Genomic DNA, 9724 nt, shown 5'->3' with positions numbered 1-9724 from the left:
TACATTTTGAACAATATATATATATATATATATAGCCTATATTCGATGCAATCCGATGCAAAAGCCTCTAAAATCCACCTATGTCAAAAATGAGATAATAATATTGAGTGAATGCTCTCCGCACATAGTAGCCTATACGCTCATCAAATTCAAACTCACTAAATCCCAGCCTCAGGGACGAAACCTATCAAAGAAAGCCTGATAAAAATATTAAAGTCTACACTTGTAATGTCATGTAAAAGGAAAGTAATAGGGGTGGATTGCCCTAATGTGGACATTTTTTGCTTTTCAGACTTTTGTAGAATATTACGATGTGAAGACAATACATTAAATCCACATCCAATACCTTTTTGGAATCCTCAGGGGGTTTTCTAATCAAATCAAAAGAGAAAATGCAGATTCATAAAATAAATTATACAGATATCAGTGCTTTTAGTGCCAAATTGTCTGAGAAAATGTGCAGCTTCCTAATGTGGGACAGTCATTTGCTAATGTGGGACACTGTAAAGTCTATGTTAAAAGGTCTAAACCATGGTGCACCTTCATTCATGAATAATAGTAAAACGTCCTCAATAAGTAATTCTGTCTATTTCTTTAATTCTTTATTTTTATGTTCAGTCATTTTACCATTTGAAATGTTGTTCCTGTCATAAAATCAAGGTTTAAGATGAACGTTGGACAGTTGAGCATCATCAAGCAAATAAAACAACATTATGGTTTTGCATGCATGAATTTATTATTAACTTATTATTATGAATGTATTTATTATGAACTCATGAAGTAGCCTATATTTAAAGGTAAATATATAAAATGTTGCATGGGCTAATTATAATATATCAAACAACAACAGATAAAAAACAGCAGATAACAAATGGCCTGCAGAAGTTAATAAGTCATGAACTCATGAAGTAGCCTATATTTAAAGGTAAATATATAAAATGTTGCATAGGCCTATTACAATATATCAAACAACAACAGATAAAAAAACAGCAGATAACAAATGGCCTGCAGAAGTTAATAAGTCGCTACATTTCTGGGAATAGGCAACCTTTACATGTCCCTTGCGCTTAAATATCAAAAGATCACTAAGAACATGTAAATAACCATTACAGCTGCATAAACCATGCTCCCCCACACATTCTTGACTGGCATGTAGCTTTACAACTGTCCCACATTAGGCTAATCATACTGTCCCACTTTAGGACACTACTTGTCCTAAAGTGGGACAATAGAAAAATGTATTAAAATCAAATATATAGCTTAAATATATACTATGCTCTATTTTTTAATGAACAAACATTTTATAAACATGTTAAGATAAAAAGTAGCATGATTATTTTGATAATAATTAATTTATACCCTTAACACTAATTTGGTCAAAATTGTATGTCACTGACCTTCTTGTAGCTTCCACAGCAAGTACTTCCTGTTTGATGATTGCCCCGCCCTAATTTATGACTGGACAGTTCAAAGGTTATATGATTTTGTTCACATGACACTACAGCTTTGGCTTTCCCATAGTTTCAGTGACATTCATTAGTTTGGGGAAGAGCCACACCCACAGGAGCTTAGGTGTCCCACATTAGGCAGTGTCCCACATTAGGGCAATCCACCCACATTTATCAAACAGGACAGAATGTTTTTGAGTGAAACAAACAAACTAATATCACAAAACATCAAATTTGATCAAATCCTGTCAAAAGTGTGGAAACATTAGATTTTTTTTTTTTTTTTTTGCCTCTTATGCTCACCAAGGCTGCATTTATTTAATCAAAAATACAGTAAAAACAGTAATATTGTGAAACATTATTACAAATTAAAGTGCTTGTTTTCTACTTTAATAAATGTAAAAATGTAATTTATGTCTGTCATGTCAACATAATTTCTTCAGTCTTCAGTATCACATGATCCTTCAGAAATCATTCTAATAAGCTGATTTGCTACTCAAGAAACATTTGTTATTATTATTATCAGTGTTGATAACAGTTTTTGCTTAGCCTAACATTTTTTGTGAAAATTTGTAAAAAAGAGAGAAATTAATACTTTTATTCATCAAGGATGCATTATTCGTATAAATGGATCGAATGTGACAGTGAAGACATTTATAACGTAACAAAAGATATCTAATAAATATTTTAATAAATGTAATAAATCAATTTAATGAATGTAAATAAATGCTGTTTATTTAACTTTCTATTCATCAAATAATCATGTAACAGCACAACTGTTTTCATTTTCAACATTGATAATAATAATACTAATACCACTACTACTATTACTACTACTAATAATAATAATAATAAATGTTTCTTGAGCAACAAATCAGAAAAATAAGAAATGTTGAGTTTAATATTTTAAATGATGGTTACATTAACATGAACTGCAGACTCACTAATGACTTCTCATCCAGATTTACAATCCAAGTACAACACCACAGATTATACAGGAAATGATTTTTCATGTTTTGGCAATTTGACAAGGAAATGTGTAGGCTACTCTTAAAATTACTTAACACTTTTTTTACAGTGCCTATGTTACACTAATAACAGTAAATTATGTATAAATACATGCAACTAACTCCACTGCTAACTGCTACTACATGTTGTTAATTAATATGATCTACTTAAACATATAAGTACACTCTAACCACCTTAAAATAATGTGTAACATTTGTATAACAGTAAAAGTCTTTATTGCAAATAATATTTTATGGAGAACTTGCAAAAAGCATAAATTCATAAAATCTGATCTCACAGCTGAACAATTAGTTATTAAAAAGCAAATGCATGCTGACAATAATGGCAGAAAACACAATTAAATTATTAAGATAAAATTGCAGATTATGTGCACCCTCTCATTCACTGGATATAATAATAATAATAATAATAATTAAATATAAGATAATAACAATAATAATAAGCAGGTTATATACTGAATCTCACAAGAAAACAAAGACAAAAAAAATATTTAGCATATTTGACTTATAATACAACTCATTAATCAAATACACAAGCCATCCAGTGTGATTTATGCTGCGGTGAGGCAAAGCTTGCCACAAACTACTAGAATTACTCAAACTTGACCAAGTAACAACTCTCAAAACCAATGTACGGATGATATGAAGAATCTGCAATTTCATCACAATTTGCAAAGGTTTCAATCCAATAAAACCCAGGCCTGTCATTTTATTTATGTAACTGAAGATAATGCAGTTTTTTTGAAAACTTGTCCAAAACGTTTAACCTACAGCCAAAGACAATGAAAAAAGAATAAAAGCACATTTACAGCACAAATGGAAAACAAACAAATATTTTAAATGGAGAAGCAGGTCTAATGTTGTTGGCCTATTTACCTCAGGGAATAGAAATGAATGGTAGTAAATTGTGCCCTTTAACAAGGGCTCATAATGCACTGTAATGGCTCTGTAAATGTAACAAGGTAGAGGCATCGCCACAGGAGACCAGGGCTTTAAGCAGAAGCTCAGACGAAATGCTTTTCTCCCATTTTCCTTGTGCACCTGCATTCAGTATGTCAGATAACAGCCATGTAACCTGCTGAGATGATTGCCCCTGTTACCCCTTGCATCTCTCAAGCCCCAGCTTTCTGCTAGTACACGTCTAGTGATTACAGCCACCTTGCCAGCCACGGGAGCCTAACACATTTGTTGTGTCCCAAATTATTAATAATCATCATGACTAACCTCTGGCCATCTCACTTATTTAAATGTCCTCTATAAAATATTTCCTTTTCACATTTCCGGGCTGACAACAAGGAAGTAAGATAAACTTCTACAGAGGTAAAGGTGAGGCCATTGCAAATAAAAAAAATGTGCATAAAAAAAAAAATCATATATGGACCCTTTCCATATATGGACCCCCATTGCAAATCTTTCCACCCCCATTGCAAATAAGGTTTATTAGCTAAAATTACAGACTTTCAGCTGTTAGCAATGAACAAATCAAACAAAAGTAATTAAAATATCTCAACACAGTAAATGTTTCAAGTGGTTTCCCCAAATTTAACTGAAAATGCAACTTTTAATGACTTCCGCAGTTTCAAAATTATTCAACCCCCTGAATAAAACTGCACAGCACAAATCTGCAAAAAAGGTGTTGTCTCAAGCACACCTGATGCAACTAATCAAGGGGTTCATTAGCTAAAATATGCATGCTAGAACTCCAGGACGTACACCACTACTGACCCAAAAGCACCAGAAAAGTTGGCTTACATTTGCTCAAAATCATGTAAATAAGCCACAGAAGTTTTGGGATTCTGTTCTGTGGAGCGATGAAACAAAACTGGAACTTTTCAGCCCTATGGATCAGCAGTATGTCTGGAGGAAGAAGAATGAAGCATATGCTGAAAAGAACACTCTGTCTACAGTTAAGCATGGTGGTGGCTCGGTGATGCTCTGCGGCTGCTTTGCATCCTCTGGTATTGTAAACTTGCAGAGTGTGGAAGGCAAGATGGATTTATTGAAGTACCAGGAAATCCTAGGAGAAGAAGTCCTGGAAGATTCTACAGTGGTATCACAGTCATCTGACTTGAACACCATAGTAAATCTCTAGTGGGATTTAAAGAAGGCAGTTGCAGCACGCAAACCCAAGAATATTACTGATTGCTCATGAGAAATAGGCTAAAATTCCTCAGAAACGCTGGCAGAAGCTGGTGTCTGGTTATAAAAAATAAATAAAATAATAATTTGTTTATATAGAAGGGAGGGGAGGGGGGGGGGTCTCCTCAACCACCACCAATGTGCAGGATCCCTGAAACTATGGAAGGCCAAAACACTTAAGCTGCGCATGTTGACTGAGAATAAGTCAAAGCGTTGGCCCTCAGCCAGACGATGTCCACCCTGGTGGTAAAGAAGCGCCCCCTGGCTAAACCTGGCAGAGGTGCGAGATATTGCCAAGTGTGCCTTCTTGATGCTCTCATCTCACATCTCACAAATTGGCCTTTTTGGCGACACTGTCGAAGACTGGGCCCAGCAGTTCTCCGCAGTTCAGAAGCAGGCTGAGGCAATCAAGAGCTTGCCCCTTTGTGCTTCAAGAGCACTCGTGGGCTGCCCCTCAGTCTGCTCGTCACCAAGGGCATCGTTCCCTTTGTTTGTTTTTTTGTTATTATATTTTTTGAAAAATGTAAAGGCCCTTTCCCACCAAGTTTAATTTCTAAATGTTAATTCACTCCTGTACAGTAGAGGGTGCAGCTCAAACAAAACAGTTTTTGCTTACTCGCATGGTTAAATTGGATCATCAAAGGACAGCAGCAAAGACATTAGTTAATAAAGTGAGATTAAAAACGAAGTATATTTGTATTATTTAACATATTTAATTATTGCAGGTTTGCATAATATTCTGAGTTTACATTTCACTGTTTTTATTCATACTGAGGAATACTGAATCTGTTTTTGTGCAAATGAGTAAATGCATGCTCATTGTAATGAAGTTAAAGCTCAGGGAAGGAGGCGGGAACCGGCCAGCGTTAAATAGTTTCAATAATAAAATAAACAAACAACAAAACGAAAGTAAAGTGGCAGCTCCTCACAGACAACTGGCGATTAAACTAAAACAAAAACACAACTTAAAGGGTTAGTTCACCCAAAAATGAAAATTCTGTCATTCTGTCAGTCAGTGATTACTCACCCTCATGTTCCAACCCCGTAAGACCTTCGTTCATCTTCGGAACACAAATTAAGATATTTTTGAGTAAATCTGAGAGCTGGCTCACTCCTCCATAGGCTTCTTAGACATTATAACTTGCTGGCCCAGAAAAATGCATTAAAGACATCGTTAATATAGTCCAAGTAACTACAGTGGCTCAATCTTAAGATTATAAAGCGACAAGAATACTTTTTGTGTGCAAAAAACAACAAAAATAATGACTTTATTCCACTATTCACTTCCTTCTCTCTGGACCTCGAGTGAGTTCACGTAGTATAACTGTGTAGCGCTTCTGTGTTATACGTCACACGCATCACACACATGACCAGCGTCGGCCAATAGTGAGCCTACATGTGACGTACAACACAGATGCGCTGCGCAGTTATACTGCATGAAAAAACTTGAGGCCCAGAGAGAAGGAAATGAATATTGGAATAAAGCCGTTATTTTGTTTTTTTTTTGCGCACAAAAAGTATTCTCGTCGCTTTATAAACTTAAGATTGAGCCACTGTAGTCACTTGGACTATATTAACGATGTCTTTAATGCATTTTCTGGGCCAGCAAGTTATAATGTCTTAGAAGCCTATGGAAGAGTGAGACAGCTCTCAGATTTAATCATAAATATCTTAATTTGTGTTCCGAAGATAAACGAAGGTCTTACAGGGTTGGAACAACATGAGGGTTAGTAATTACTGACAGAATTTTCATTTTTGGGTGAACTAACCCTTTAAGTCTAGGCCTGGTCCTCGGCCTGGTCGTCACTCCTCTTATCCTCGTGGAGCTCCTCTGTGAGACTCGAGACGATCATTAGCACTTGCGCTACTGGCCTTTCCCACGGCTCTCGGCCTCGTCCTGCTTGCCACAATCAGATTAAGTCTAGAACTACAAAGCTATCATGTTCACAGCACACAGTCTGACAGCTGTCAGTCAATAAATGTGAAAAGTAATTTGCTTTACTAATTTGAAAAAGTTACACAGATTTTTTGTTGTAAATTTAAAGATAATGTGTTAGTTTAGAATTTACTTGAAAAAAAGTAATCTGGTTACATAACTCACATCACTTGTAATGCGTTACTCAAACACTGGTTTCTAATAAAACGACAATCTTTATCTCTTCTGACCAATGTAATCAATCTCTTGATTTTTCTTTTGCTATTGGGGCAAGGGAATGCGTAAATGATATTTGTTGTTGATTCCATTCACCACTATAGAAGTTTACCCAAATATGACTGATACAACTGGACACTAAACAGCAATGCAAGCATAGATAAATCACAGGTTAGCAACACCTGAGCTCGTGCTCCATGTATCGTCCTCAGCGCACTATGCTTTAGTAATCTGGAGGAAGAGATTCTGCACCCCCGGAGCGCTGTTCTCTCCTCTTCAGATCTCATTATTACTGCAAGAAATGGGCCCTGCTGATGAAATGAGATGGAAGAATAAGGAAAAGATTGGGCCAACTTGAATAATAGTGATGTACCTAACTGAGACAGGTCTGCCTTAGTAATAATCATCATTCAGTGATGGAGACCTCTTCCCCCTCTATGAAGACTACTTCAGTAATCACTATCATGAACTCTGAAGCAAGGTGGAAAATGGAGGGAAAAGGGGGAATAAGCTCTATAATAAGGAGAACAGCCCAGTATTCAATTTGCCTGCCTATACCAAAAACGACATGACTGGCAGCGAAGGAAACTATGGTGTCTCAAAAGCAATTTTTAGACTGAAGACACGAATACAGGTGTGAAACATATTAGTGGTGTGAATGTTTGTTTAAACAAATCAGTTATACAACAGTTTAATGAATAAGAAGTTATTGAGTAATTGAGACACATTTCAGTTATTTTATTCACAGTTATTTCATTCCACACATTATTATTTTACTTTTGTTCTGCCAAAAGTTACAAACAAAGTCACAGCAGCCAGACATCTCTGAGCAACACACATTAGTGGCGTTTCTGCATGAATCAGTTTGTTTGAACGAATCAGTTAAATGAATCATCATCAGTAAATTGCAGACTGGCTATATCTGGAAAATGTAAACACAGACAAGCAAAGTGATAGGCTACAGTAAAAAGTCCTAGTGCTTGTAACGCCATTGAACCAAATAAATTTGAGGACCAGAACTAGCTCTTGCATAAATTTTATTTGGATATTATTATTGCAAAAATAACGCAAAACACAATATCTGCCAGCATGATTACGCTGCCATCAATTATCAGCATTTATTCAAGTGGCAAGGGTAGGCTACTTTTATGTGGCAATAAAAATTATATAATCAATTTTCCTGTTAACATAAGAGCCAAAACATAAATTGCAGAGTCAGAGGGAGAAAATGCCAATGGGCAGAAAAATGCCTTCCTTAAATAAACGTGCAGAAAATGTGCCACAACATCAACAACTTCCTCTCTCACTTCTACAAAGCTTCATTTTGACCTCTGATGCCCTTGTGGGTCATCTTGAACCCCTGGCACTGGCATGACCCTGGCAGCACAATTCACAATTCAGGAGGTTTTAATTCCTTGTTCAAGAGGCCCTGTGTCACTGAACCAATGTTCTTCGCGGTTGTTTGTGGCAGCGGGTCTGGGATCTTCCTCTTCTTTACAAATCAATCATTCTCTGGAATCTGATACTTCTTCTTTTCTTGTCAGCTGTTTTCCGGCTCCGGGGCTCTTGTGACCTGTGCAGCAGATGGTAAAGATGAAATGATGGTGGGATACGGATTTGTTGAGTGCTGCAGATAAGATACGCACTCAAGTACGCTACTATTTTTCAGTCTAACCGTATGGTTGTTGGTCAAACCATCAAATGCCAAACTCTCTTAACTAATTTAGATTGTGTTTAACAATTAAACAATGTCAGTATTCCACCATCTCTTATCTACTGAGCTATAGATCTCTTTGAACAAAAAAAATATGTTTTACACAAAGCTGCTCTGCTTTATACACCCAAAACATTTCTAGCAAAATATATATATATATATATATATATATATATATATATATATATATATATATATATATATATATATATATATATATATATCACAATATCTAGAAAATAATAATATAAAATAGTTAAATAAAATAATAAAATGAAATAAAATAAAATAAAATAAAATCTGGGCATCTCACAATAATCTATGGATGTCAATAGAAACACTTATTTATAGTGTCAGGAATAAATATTCAAATTAAAGAATAAACATAACTTATTCTCCTTTCTCTGAATATTAAATGATAAAATACTATAATTTTACATTAGGTTTTTTTAGGTTTTGATTTGCATATTATCCTTTTTTATAAATAATTGTTTTAGAGTAAAAACAGGAAAAAATGTGAGGACGACTGAAAATTAGACCAATGGAATATCAAAATGACAAGTAGTGACACTCAACAACCCAATCACATTACAACAATGTGATGTGCTTTTTATGTTTCTATAAGAGATCAGTCATCAGTTTAGGTTTTAGTAGAATCAGTCCAATTTATCTATTTATCTTTAGCAGTTTTAATTAATTTTAGATAATGACCAGCACTAATTTCAACATTTTCAGGAAAGTTATATGCCCATGCTGCTGAAATAATAAAATAAGTAACAAAGATGAAGAAAATGGGCACACATAGCCATGTCAAGCATGTCAAAACCCAAGCTTGAAGGAGTGGACCCCATAACTTGACATTATAACCACTGAAAGATCTAAGACATTTTCTAAAATAACTGAAAATGTATTCGTCTGAAAAATGATTGACATATGCATCTCGAACGGCTTGAGGGTGAGTAAATCATGGGTTTAAAGAGGCTACATGTGATTTTCTGAAATTTAAACTCGCGACTGACACCTGTGGCCAAAAAACGGAACTGCTCTTCCTTTCTGCTCGCTCTCGTACGTGCACGCTTCACAAGTCATCCGCTGCAAAGAAGTCAACATTATGTTTACAGAGTTAAGAACAGTCAAATACATATATTGTTTGAGAAACTAAGTTTGTTTGCTGACTAGCGGTAACATGAACGCGCTTGACGTCACATCCGCAGACAGCGCGCGAAAAATCCGACCCGACAGA

The sequence above is a fragment of the Scardinius erythrophthalmus genome (genome assembly GCF_964197995.2).
Source record: "Scardinius erythrophthalmus genome assembly, chromosome: 11".
In the NCBI taxonomy this organism is placed as follows: domain Eukaryota; kingdom Metazoa; phylum Chordata; class Actinopteri; order Cypriniformes; family Leuciscidae; genus Scardinius; species Scardinius erythrophthalmus.
This window is presented reverse-complemented; position numbering follows the sequence as displayed.